Below are 12,160 nucleotides of genomic sequence, written 5' to 3' on the forward strand. Positions count from 1 at the left end.
GTCCTTGCCTTTCATGACTTGGAATACTTCTTTCCAGCCCCTTCTTGCCTGCAAGGTTTCTTTTGAGAAATCAGCTGATAGTCTTATGGGAATACTTTTGTGGGCAATTGTTTCCTTTTCTCTTGCTGCTTTTAAGACTCTCTCCTTATCTTTAATCTTGGGTAATTTAACTATGATGTGTCTTGGTGTGTTCCTCTTTGGGTCCAACTTGTTTGGGAATCTATGAACTTCCTGGATTTGTATGCCTATTTCCTTTGCCAGATTGGGGAAGTTCTCCATTATGTTTTCAAATAAGTTTTCAATTTCTTGCTCTTCCTCTTCTCCTTCTGGCAGCCCTATGATTCAGATGTTGGAATGTCTAAAGTTGTCCCAGAGGTTCCTAAGCCTCTCCTCATGTTTTTAAAATTCTTGTTTCTTCATTCTGTTTTGGTTGAATGTTTATTTCTTGCTTCTGTTCCAAAACATTGGTTTCAGTCCCAGTTTTCTGTACATTTTCCTTTATTTCACTTTGCATAGCCTTCACTTTTTCCTCCATTTTGAGACCATACTCAACCATTTCTATAAGCATCCTGATTACCAGTGTTTTGAACTCTGCATCTGATAGGCTGGCTATCTCTTCATTGCTTCACTGTATTTTTTCTGGAGCTTTGATCTGTTCTTTCATTTGGGCCATATGTTTTTGTCTTGGCATGCCTGTTACACAGTAAGGGGAGGAGCCTTAGGTATACAACAGGTTGGGGCAATCCACATGCTACATTGTGGTACTGTATGTGGGGGAGGGGTATGAGAGAGAACAATGCCACTTGTTCACTTCTCAGCTGGCTTTCAGTCACTTCCTCCACTATCCACAAGCAAATTGGGCCCTTCTGGTGCTGATGATTCCCAGGTGGGTGGGTTTGTGTACTCTCTAGGACCCTGTGGGTCTCTCTGATGAACTCTCCTGTGAGACTGGGAGTTTCTCCTTCCACTGCAACCTCCACAGGTTTTTTCAATCAGAGGTTTTGAGGCTTTATTTTCCAGCGCTGGAACCCTGGATTGTGTGGTCTGTTTCACTCCCTAGTTGTCCATCTCAGTTTATCCACAGGCACATGTGGGACCACCCAGTCTTCCAGCTGCCGCCTTGCCACGAGTCCTTTCCACCATGGCTGCCCATCTCTGCCCTTCCTACCAGTCTGGATGAATGTTTCTTTTTTAAGTCCTTAGTTGTTGGACTTCCATACAGTTCAATTTTCTGACAGTTCTGATTATTTTTTATTTTAAATTTGTTGTTGTCCTTCTTTTGGTTATGTGTGGAGGTACAGTGTATCTCCCTATGCCTCTGTCTTGTCCAGAAGTCCCAGAATAATGTATTTTGATAGCACATTCTAAATAGTTGTTTGACGGTCTTTCTGTGTTGCCTTAACATACTCCAAAGACATAACTGCTCATTGACCTAAATTAACTTTTCCTAAAGAGTTCTAATTATCTACCTCAGACCTTTTTTTAAGTTGTGGGGTAAAAATCTTGCTAGTTCATTCACTGAACAACTATCCATTGACTATCAATATGTACAGAGGAAATTCTAGGTTCTCACAAAGCTTAGGTACTGGTGGAGGAACACAGGCCTTGTCAAATAAGCAAACAGGATAATTTCAGTTAGTGATGAGGGTTATGAATAAAATAAAAGAGAAAGATGTGATGGAGAATGTGAGTGGGTGATCTTGAGAGAAAGTTGGTTGGGGAAGTGCCATTTGAGCTGAGGTGCAAGATGTGAGCAAGAACCAGCCCTGTGAAGATGTGGGGACACTGGTCCAGGCAGAGAGGAGAGGGAGGAAAGCAGGTGCATGTGCTTGGAACAAAGGAAGGCTTATGTGGTGGGACTAAGTGAGCAAGGGGAGAACAGTGGCAGATGGAGTTCAGAAAAGTAGGCAGAGCAAGATCATGGAATTTGGATTTTATGCTAAAAGAAGTTGGCAGATTTTAGTCAAGGAAGGACTGTGTTTTCAAAGTTCACTCAGCACTCTATGTAAAGAATCTATTCTAACTTTATAATTTGGAAGGATACCAATCAATCCACGGATACTATCTAGGTTAGTAAAATAATTATTTTTACTTTATTTTCCTTCCTTCCTTCCTTCCTTCCTTCCTTCCTTCCTTCCTTCCTTCCTTCCTTCCCTTCCCTTCCCTTCCCTCCCCTACCTTTCTCTTCCCTTCCCTTCCTTCTTTCTTTTTTTTTCTTTTGAAAATCTAGATTAGTTTATGATCACTTTCCTTATTCTTTCTCTTTAGATGTGACCTCCACAAATAGCTGAGCCACTTAGGTAAATAACCTTTCCTATCTCCAGAGAACATGATCATAATGACCGCTGATGTAAGAAATGCCCAAACCTATAGTGAATTTTTTATAAGAGTTTATCTGAGCCAAACTGATGACAAATGCCAGGGAGCGAGATCTCAAATGTTTTGAAGTATAACAGTTTTGAAAATTGTTTTACGTTTTTGAAATTAAGGAGGGGATGTAAGGAAGACTGGAGAAAGCAAGGCAGGGAGTAGATTAAGATGATGTGTTCTCCAGAGGGTTAATACCCTCTTCCAGGGAAATTACTTCTGGTATTTCAAAGGTGTGTTGACCTAGAGAGATAGGGCTGGCCTAAAACCTTTCATTACAGAAGTTATAGGCTTGGGGCATGACTACTCACTATGACCTGTCCAGTTAGGAATTTATGTTCAGATCACCCCGTGAGGTTACTTCACATAGAAACCCCCTTTTTTCAGACACATGACCTAGTATGGGGCCACATGACCTAGTATTGCCTCATGCTTTCCTAGCAAATATATTTGTTTGTTTGACCTCAAAAAGCCAAGCTGCAACTGCACCAAAATCCAAGATTTTTTTGACATGTCAGCTATATTTGATTCATTAAAGTGACTCTGTAGTTTTCTCTGAGAGTAGGAAACCTGTCTACCAGGTTACTGCTCTCATAACATAGGCCTAAAAAAGCCAAAGGGGGGTAGTATTGAGGGTGGGAGGTGGGGGAGGGGTGGGGTGGGGAAAGTGGTGGCAGAAAAATGGAGACAACTGCACTTGAACAATGATACAAATAAATAAATAAATAAGGAAAAAATTAATAGATTTTCTAAGCGAGTGACTTTAGAGTTATGATTGCAGGATAAACTATTTGAAGTATGACTTGCACAAGGCCCTCATTGTTCGGGTTGAGACTGTTCTCCAAGACATCAGTGTGAACAGTGGTAACAGTCAATACTTACTGAGCACTCAGTTTTTGCAAACATCCACCTAAACTAGGTGTGGGCAAACCTCTCCTGTAAAAGACCAGAAAATAAAAGTTTTAGATTTGTGGGCTCTCTGGTCTTCTTATAACAAGTACTTAATTTTGTTGTTGCAGTGAGAAAACAGCCACAGGAAATAGGTAAGGAATGACTGGCTATGTTCCAATGAAACTTTATTTTCCCAAATAGGCAGCTGGCTGGATACAGCCCACAGGACATATCTTGATGACTCCTGACCTAAATGACTTACATGTATTAACTTATTTGATCTTCAAAACACCCCAGTTGTTATTATGCCCCTTAATTTACTGATGAGAGAGAGGCCCTCTAACTGGTGCAGATGGCACAGCTCAAACATTACAGAGCTGAGGTTTACACCCATGCAACATGCCACTGAAAGCTGAGCTCAGAGTCACTGCAAGTGTGTCAGGGCTGGGACCAGCCCTACCCTTTGCCATGTGTAGACATCTGTGGCAAATGTATGAGTTATCTAGTTTCTTTACAGGATGCCTATGTCCTGTATTTATTAGAGAATTAAAGGTTGGGGAATGGCATGAACCAGACAGTTGAACACTTGCATCAGCAGAGATTAGCAGGATGCTGTCCAGTCACTGCACATTCTTGTCCTTTTGGTATGTATGATATTTGAGGGATGCCTGGGGTCTCTGGGTTCCTGTGGACACCTGTGTCTGGGTATGTACACTTGTCTTGGTAGTTCATAGAAGAATGGTAATATTAGCATCCTAAGATTTTTCTGCTTCTGTTTTCCCCTTTATATAGGCCATGCAATTATTGCAAGAATCAAATAGAAGGGAAAGAAATATGGAGAACTGTGGAGAGTAAAGGGTTTCTGGGTTACACATTTTGTAGCATACAAAATGCATACAGTGAGAAACTTTATGTTTTATTTTATTTCTCTGAAAATGTAGATAGGTACGTGTGCTCATGCTGGGGAATTCCCTTGGATTTTTAAAGATTAATAAAAACACTTGGATTTAGAGTTTTATTATTAATTTGGAAAGCAAGGTTTGCATGATAAAATCTACTCCATCTGTATTAACAAGCTAAGTCAGGGAAGAAGTCTCTTGGGTTACTGTTTTGAGCCCTCCAGCATACTGGGGGGTTCATACTCTGTAAAATCATACCACTCCCCTTTCTTACATGCCTATTGAAAAACACTAATGTTTGCAATGGAAATTTATTTTGTGTAGGACTTCTGTTTATTTATTATTTTTATATTTTTGTGTAAGTTTTTATTTTGAGGTAATTATAGATTCACAAGTTGTGAAATATATGTTATATGAAGATCTCAAATACCCTTCATCTAGTTTATTCCAGTGGTATCATCTGCATATCTATAGTTTGAAGTCAAAACTGGGAAACTGACATTGGTAGAATACACAGAACTTATTCAAGTCCTACCAGTTTCACAAGCTCCGTGTGTGTACACAGTTCTACGCAGTCTCACCACATGTGTAGATCATAAGCGTAACCACCATTGTAACAGGGATTCAGAACTGCTTCATCAACACGTCTCCCTCATGCTGCTACCCCTTCACCCCTGCCAACCACTGATCTGTTCTCCATTTAATTTTGGTATCTCAAGAATGTTATATAAACTGAGCCATACATTATGCAGTCTTTTGAGACTGGCTTTTTTCCCCCACTGGGCACAATGCCTATTGCTGTGTGTATCAATACACACAGCAATCAATCATTTTGTCATTTTTATTGCTGAGCATGGATGTACCACAGTTTGTTTACCATTCACCACCCACTGAAGGACATTTGGGTTGTTTACAGTTTGTGGATATTATGAATAAAGCTGACATGAATATTCATGTACAAGCTTTTTGTATAAACATAAGTTTTCATTTTCTGGGATAAATGCCCAAAAGTACAGTTGCTGGGTCACATGGTAAGTACATGTTTAATTTTAAAGAAACTACCAAACTATATATTGAAGTGTTGACTGTACCATTTTATTCCCAGTTATATTTAAAGTATATGGTAAATAAGAAAATTCCTTTGTCATTAAATATTAACCATGACATTTATTATGCATATTTTAAATGTAGTTAAATCATTTATTTTGCCATAACAAACTTAATCTTGGATCTACAATATTTTTACATCAAATTCACCCAATGGTAGAAGAGAATGTAATTCTCTCCATGTTCGTACTATTGAATACACTTGATCTTCTCTGACATTTACCTCTCTAATCTTGTAAAAATAAGATAGTTTCTGCAGTACTCAAGAATGTATTTTTCTCCTCTTTTTTTAAATAAGTGGAGTATATAAAGCAAAGTGAAGGATTTTTCCAGTATTCTGTAGTTAGAGAGTGGGAAATACAAGCTCTTACTGGGTTGACTTAAAAGTAAATTAAAAAAAAATAAAAGAATTTGATTTTTATCCCTTTTTTTCCCTTTACATTTTGGTGTAAGTAGACCCAAGATCAAATTGCAGAAACTGCTTTTTCTAAAAAAATAAAAAATGCTTAGAAGACAAGGTAACATTTTATATATAAAAAGCAAACAGAAATGAGGGCAACCAGGGTGACACAGTTTCACCAACTGTGGAAGAAAAAAGGGTCCATGATCTCAACTGCAATATTTATGGCAATGCTGTTTTTATTGAAAAGTCATTATATGCCAGACACCGTACTAGGTATTGCGGGGAGGTGGGAGTTTAACAATATAAGATAAAATGTATAATGCCATCCAAACTCTTCCTGTCCAGTTGGGCAACAGGAGGATCCCACAGGAAGAGACTGGAGAGTGATATAGAACAGCATATAGTTAATAGCTGGCATGTACAGGGATTCTGGGCCAAACATTGGGCAGACAGCTTTGCATATGTTACTCACTCGAGTCTTACAACAACCCTGTGAGGTCACTGTCATCATTCCCATTTTACAGATGATTGGAGTGTCAGTTAAAATCTAACATGTCATTTGCCATGGTCTGGTTTTCCATGCTCACTGAAAATGCCTCTCTCAAATACATATCTTTCCTGCCTCAAGGACAGGTCTCCTCTCTGCAAATGCAGCCTGAGCTGGGAGGCAGCTGTAGCGTATAGTCTTTGGCCAGATGTTGCCCTGAGACTTAGTCATATTAGCCCGGCATATTAAACTCACCTGAGCTCTAGGAAGCAGGTGTAGTAGACCATCTTGCGTGGTGTGGGCCCACCTCCCACTTGGAGGTGCACAGGACCCATGTCCACAGATATGTTCTCTTGTGGGGAATCAGACCTGCAATGTACCTAGGCCGCTATGAGTCTTGCTTTTTGCTAAAACTCCCCCACCCTGAATTGAGGACATTTACTGCAAAGCAACTTCCTAAAATCCAAGCTAAACCTTCCAAGGATGACTGTAACCAGTCCAACTACTTTTGCCTTTTCATTTGCAAATATCCCTCTTTTGTGATGTGATTAGCAGCATTGGCTCCTTTGTTTTCTATAAAAGGTAACCACCTAAAGCGAGCCTGTGCATAGTTAATGAGGACCTTCTTGTAATGTGTCCAGTAAGACAATAAAAGCTCACTAGAGCAAGGGGAGGGATTTGCTTCCCTTGAGAGAAAAGCCATGCTGTCCCTTTTCCTCCACTGGACTAGGTAGTCTGAGTGAATGTCTCATTTCATCCATAATGATGTGGACCTCACGATCTGGGGTCCGCATCAAGCAGGAATTAGGACACAGAGCTTTCCATTCCAGAGAGCTTTATCTGCTTTGTTTTCCATCTTTATTTTGGTGATAGAACCCTTTTGTCAAACATTTTACACTGGGGGAAAAAAAGAAGGAAAAACAAAGAGTCACTTTGGTTGAAGAAGAGGGTGGGGGAGAAACCAGAGTCCCATCTGCTCCCACGACTTGGCTCCCCTGTATACTCCTGAGGAGCTCGTATTTAAGCAGTTACTACCCAAAGCTTGCTGACTCTTGCTTCTCTGAACCAGGGGGACATAAAAACATGCTATTGACTGCAGCAGGATGAGATACCTGGTGAGAAGATAAAATCGGCACCTAGGCAAGCAGGTGAAGGAGGATACCCCTCATGTACTCAGGGACCCTGGTGCCCACAGAGTCCTGCTTCACCTGCTCCTCACCTTCTCTGACACCAGGATTCCACAGTAATAGCATCCATGTTCAAATGCAAGTATTTCAGAAAGGAGTAAAAGTTTAAGCTATTGTCAGTCATTTGCACTTAAGTCTAATAATAATAAAGAATCAGAAAGTTTTTATTTATTTATTTTTAGAGAGATGGGAAGGGAAGGATGTAGAGAGGGAGAAAAACATCAATGTGTGGTTGCTTCTCACACAACCCCTGACTGGGGACCTGGCCCACAACCCAAGCCTATGCCCTGACTGGGAATTGAACTGATGACCCTTTGCTTTGCAGGCCCATGTTCAATCCACTGAGCTACACCAGCCAGGGCTAAGGACTGGAAAACTTTTAATAGTTAGCTGACAGAGGATGAAGAGAAAAACTTTCCAAACTGGGAAGACAAAGGCTAAAAAAATCTCTGCTGTACAATGTTGCTGAGATCCAGCCTTGAGTGTGAAGTTTGTGGCAAGAAACCTTCCTGCCGATTCAAGCAGGTGAAATGCTGTCAGAGTAGAGGCAGCTCAAGGCACAAACCAGCTGAACAAAAAACATTTGCTTAGGCTCTCGCACAAGGTTTTAAACAGAAAACAGAATGCCTGTGACTAGATTTGAGAATTTGATGTGTAGCAGCGGGTCATTTCACTGCTCTTTAAAACAAGCAGATCTTTTAAAGCAGATTTTTATTGCTTCCAAAGTTATTCTGTGTTCTTTGGAGGCTTTAGTTCTTACTTTGGCATCATGTGGTTTTCTTTTGGCTTCTTAGATGAAAAGAATATGATAAATATATTCAACATCTTTAAAAGAAAAAAAAACAAGCCCAAAGTCATATATTTTCTAGAGAGGGAACTTTTACCCTTGCATTTCTGTTGTGAGTCTTTGATACTCTGCCAGGATTTGATTTTGAGCCATTAATCCATTAGGATTATATAAAAATCTATCTCCTCTGGTCTATGACCCACAGCTTGAGGTATTCAACAGAAAAATTAACATTACAGCTGATGGTTCACAGAGCCCACTGGCAAATTTCAGGGTCAGAGATTTCCAAAAGAGGAAAATTTCCTGGAGAGTTTCTATGTGAAGATTTTTAGCAACTCTGTCTTTTGACTATTTTGAACCTTCATCTTTCCCTGGTGTACAACTAAAAGATTAGAACAAGATGTCAGACTGAGCACATGTGCCTACCTCTCCAAGTCTTTTCAATGAATGGAATCCTTATTTTTTTAATTTAAAATTTTATTTTTCAACTATAGTTTGCATCCACTATTATTTTGTATTAGTTTCAGGTGTACAGTAGTAGTGGTTAGATAATCATATACTTTAAAAAGTGTAAAGTATATTTCAAGCATCTACCTGGCATCTTACTTATTTATTACAATATTATTGACTATATTCCCAATGCTATCCTTTACATTTTAGGACAATTTTGTGACTACCAATCTGTACTTCTCAATCCCTTCACCTTTTGCACCCCTTCCCCCAACTTCCCCACCCCTCTAGAAACCATCAGTCTATTCTCTGTACCTATGAGTCTGTTTACATTTTATTTGTTTATTTTACTCTTTAGGTTCTACATATAAGTGAAATCATATGGTATTTGTTTTTCTCTTCTGACTTATTTTACTTAGCATAATACTCTCTAAGACCACAGGATTTGACAAAAAAAAAGATTTTTTTTTCATTCACAAATTTAATTGGGATGTCCTAAAAAGGTTTAAGAAATCATATGTATTTATATGTTAATGAATCAGTTTTATTAAAAAATATAATTTTATGAAACCAGAAAAGACCCCTTTACTCCTGAACTCATTCAATGCAATGTGCTGGCACTTGCTGAACCTGGGACACAGGGACAGGGCTTCACAGGTTACCTTTCAGTTGTTGAGAGAGTCTGGAAGACAGGTAACCAAGAACAACACTTTACTTCAGACACACATGTAGAGACTTCCAACCAAGATGGCAGCATATATAAACATGGCTCACCTCCTTGTACAACTACATCAAAATTACAACTACAATATAGAACAACCATCACTAAGAAGCATGAGAAATCAGGTTGATGGAAGTCCAACTACCATGGAATTAAAGAAACCACTCTATCCAGACTGGTAGGAGGGGCCAAGATGCAGAATGGGCTGGTCCCACATCCACGTGTGGTGAATAAAAGTTTGGTAGAGATATCTTAGGAGTGAGGAGCCCCAGCCCCAAACCAGACCCTCCAGCCCAGGGTTCCAGTGCCAAGAATATAAGTTCCCATAATTCTGGCTGCAAAAACCATCAGGGATTGAGTTAGTGGAAGAAACTTCTGGAGTTCCAAGCAGTTATCTTAACCAACAACAGACTTACTCAGACTCACTCCCTCTGAGCTCCAGCAAGCAGGTAGCAGCCTGAAAGTCACCAGTGGCATACAGGGAGGCACTGAAGTGTCTGGCACCAAGGTGAGAGCTGGGATCCACTTTCTGCCACACAGAAAGGTATGTAGAGGCCAATGCCCATTTTCTGTACCCTACCCAACAAGGACACACAGCCAGCAGGCTGGTGCCATATCTGAGAATCCATTAACCTGGCTAACACTGTTTGCCCCACCCTGGAGATCCCCAGAGACTCCATTCCACCCTAATTACAGCTTGGCCCACCCAAGCTGCTTTTCAATATGAATAGCTGGTTTAGGCTCATGCTTCACAATTTCCTAAATCCTCTCAAACAATCAACAGTCAGTGTCAGTGAGCCCCCAGCCCCTGTACCTCTTGCTAAGTGGCCCCAGGCCTGGCACTAATAGGATTCAGCTTAGATTCACAGCTTGGCTTCACCTGGGAACCTCCAAGCCTACCACAAGTCGCAGTCATCTCAGATTGCTTCACAGCTCAGGCTGGATGGCCTCAGGCAAAACACAGGTGGAGGTTGACCTTGGCCTGCACCACTCAGGAAATCCAAGTGTCTGAGTACCCAGTGGACAGCTACAGACCACAATGGAGTGCAACTACCCTGCCCCTGCACAGCTGGGCCTCCATGGAGGGCAGAGGTATGTGGTCAGTGGTCACAGCCAGTCCTTGCTGCTGACTGGCCTGGGTAAATCCCTCCCATTGACCTTTCAACAGCAACCAAAGATCAACTACAAAAGGAAGTTGTACTCAGACCACAGGAAGGGTGCACCTTAAGTTACCAGCTTAGGTGATAGGGGAGGCTGTGCCACTGGACCCTACACAATGCCTGGTACATTAGGCCACATAACCAAGACAGGAGTCATAGCAGCTCTACCCAATACATAGAAACAAACAAAGGGAGGCTGCCAAAATGAGGAGACAAAGAAACATGGCCCAAATGAAAGAACAGATCAGAACTCCAGGAAAATAACTATACAAAATGGAGACAAGTAATCTATCAGATGCAGAATGCAAAACACTGGTTGTAAGGAAATGCTCAATAGACTTAGTGAGGCCCTCAACAGCATAAAAAGATCCAGTCAGAAACGAAGGATACACTAACTGAAACAAAGAACAGTTTACAGGGAATTCAGAGTAGAGTGGATGAAGCCAAGAATCAGATCAGCTATTTGGAATATAGGGAGGCAAAAAAACAACCAATCAGAACAACAAGAAGAAAAAAGAATCCAAAAAAACACAAGGATAGTTGCCCCTGGATAACTTCAAGCATACTGACATTCACACAATGGGGTGCCAGAAGGAGAAGAGAAAGAGCAAGAAATTGGAAATCTATTTGAAAAAATAATGAAAGAAAACTTCCCTAATTTGGTGAAGGAAGTAGACATGCAAGTCCAGGAATCACAGAATCCCAAACAAGATGGATGCAAAGAGGCTCACTCTAAGATACATCACAATTAAAATGCCAAAGGTTAAAGATAAAGAGAGAACCTTAAAAGCAGCAAGAAAAAAGCAGTTGTTTACCTGCAGGGGAATTCCCATAAGACTGTTTGCTGATTTCTCAAGAGACACTTTTCAGGCTATATAGAATTGGCAAGAAATATTCAAATTAATGAAAAGCAGAGGCCTACAGCCAAGATTGCTCTACTGAGCAAAGATATCACTTAGAATTGAAGGGCAGATAAAGAGCTTCCCAGACAAGAAAAAACTAAAGGAGTTCATCATCACCACACCATTATTATATGAAATGTTAAAGGGACTCATTTAAGAAAAAGAAGATCAAAACTAGGAACAATAAAATGGCAACAGATAGAACTATCAACAGTTGAATCTAAAAAACAAACTAAGCAAACAAGGAGAGCAGAGACACAATCATGGATACAGAGAGCATTTTGATGGTTGCCAGATGGAGGGAGCTATGGGGAATAGGTGAAAAGGAAAAGGGATTAAAAAGTACAAATAGGTAGTCACAGAATAGCCACAGGGATATAAAGTACATTATAGGAAATGGAGTAGCCAAATGACCCATGAACAATGGTTGGGGGTTGCCTGTAGGAGTGAGGATGCTGAGTGGAGGGGGACAAATGTGGAAAATTGGGACAACTGTAATAGCACAATAATAAAATAGAATAAAAAAAAACACTGTTTCAGAAGATACTAAGAGCCATGAAGAAAAAAAACTTAGGTGATGTGGCTAGGGATTGATAGGAACTACATGGTTTTCTATTGCTATCCTAATGAATGACCTCAAACGCAGTGGCCTAGACCACAAAGTGTGTGATTGTAGGTGCCATGGGTCAGAAACCTGAAGGGGGCTCATTGGGTTGCACTCCCTTCCAAAGACTTCAGGAGTCCCTATCCCCTGCTCTGGAGGTGCTGACAGGATCCACTCCTGACAGAAGAGTTTGTT

Source organism: Phyllostomus hastatus, unplaced genomic scaffold, assembly GCF_019186645.2.
Source record: "Phyllostomus hastatus isolate PE091 unplaced genomic scaffold, TTU_PhHast_1.1 phas_contig_254, whole genome shotgun sequence".
In the NCBI taxonomy this organism is placed as follows: Eukaryota; Metazoa; Chordata; class Mammalia; order Chiroptera; family Phyllostomidae; genus Phyllostomus; species Phyllostomus hastatus.